At 48.1% G+C, this 1,351-nt stretch overlaps 1 non-coding gene across 1 annotated transcript; it reads right to left on the bottom strand.

Annotated features, from left to right (window-relative positions):
- Positions 1–970: 970 nt before the first annotated feature.
- On the bottom strand, positions 971–1,044 carry TRNAN-GUU (transfer RNA asparagine (anticodon GUU)). The gene has a single exon. It is a non-coding gene; the product is annotated as a tRNA-Asn (tRNA).
- Positions 1,045–1,351: the final 307 nt, after the last annotated feature.

The raw sequence follows: 1,351 nt of genomic DNA, 5'->3' as shown, positions 1-1,351 counted from the left end.
CCTGGCATCACAAACATAGTTTGGATTAAGAAGATTGAGAGCATTGGAGTGCGTGGGAGGCAAAGTGCACTTTGAAGACATGTTTGAAAACATGGAAGAAGAGACACGTGCCCCTCCCCCCCCCCCCCCCCCCCCCCCCCCCCCGCCCAAAACATAAGCTCAAGATCAAGTTGTTGATGGATGTGTTTAACAAGCTTCCTGCCACCATAAGGATCTAATGAAGAAATATAAGAGTATATCTCTAATGTGCCCTTTTTGTACAAGAGTGGAGGAATGGATCAAGCACATTTTGTGGGAACGCTAATAGTGTTGTGATAGGTTGGAACGAGCTCAAATGGGAGAATGCTATCTTTTGAAAGAGCTCAAAGGACCGAGCGAAGCATTCGAAGGAGGCTCAACAGTTGGTAAGGGTTTAGCAAAACATTTTGGGACAATGGTCTCAGAGAAGGGCAGTAATGGCAAAACGGGTGATGCTTCCTTGCAAACAATTGATATGGTTTCAAAGTGAGGCTTAGATGCTGCGCCAACAAAGGTTAAGGTCAAGTTGCCCCCAGCAGTGTACATTGTAAAGGCATTAGAAGGCGAATTGATGCTGGAGATCACAATACCCTTGCAAAGGGAGGGGGGGACGCTTATTCTTCACCAGAAGGGTGGTAGAAATAAATCTCCTCTTCAAAAATAAAGATACGCTTAGTGAGGATCTCAATGAGAAGAGTAGAGCATACATTTGGCCTAACAAGCCTTTTGGGATTTTTAACCGCTGCGATGTGCTCATGCGCACTCGACTCTCTCACGGGCATTTTCGAAAGGGAGCTGGACCCTGGTGATGTTAACCTGCCTGTTTCCTCAGCTCCTTCATGCAACATGCTATTATTTCCTGGGACCTCCTCAAAGGAAAGCTTTTTTTACTCGTGGAAAAGTGGTTGGCACAAGCAGATTTGCTGTGCGCGCAAAAACTGGCAGTGACCGCCGCTAGAGGGAGGGCTTGAACCTCCGACCTTGTGGTTAACAGCCACACGCTCTAACCAACTGAGCTACTCCAGCTGCTTGCTAGGCTGCTTTCGCAGGCACCACAAGTTTATAAATTTCCACTTGCAGATCGTGGCGCATGCCCGACCGTCCGTGCGCAGGAAAATTTGCGGACCATTCTGACAGTACCTCTTTGGCCTAGTTACTTACATGGGCCTGCCGAGCCGCCGCTTCCCCCCTTAACTTTCGAGAGCGAAGATTCTTATTTCCATCGAGGGAACTTTCGTCTACGCTGCTTGCGAGCTCCACCCAAAGAAAAGAAACAAGCTCTCTGGTCTATATCTCATACGTATATGAGGGCCTTTGCTACGGTAACGCTGTG

Source organism: Lygodium microphyllum, chromosome 28, assembly GCF_053477565.2.
Source record: "Lygodium microphyllum isolate KBCC chromosome 28, Lygodium_microphyllum_v1.1.10, whole genome shotgun sequence".
Lineage (NCBI taxonomy): Eukaryota > Viridiplantae > Streptophyta > Polypodiopsida > Schizaeales > Lygodiaceae > Lygodium > Lygodium microphyllum.
The sequence above is the reverse complement of the archived record's forward strand: the minus strand, read 5'-3'. Positions and strand labels throughout refer to the sequence as shown.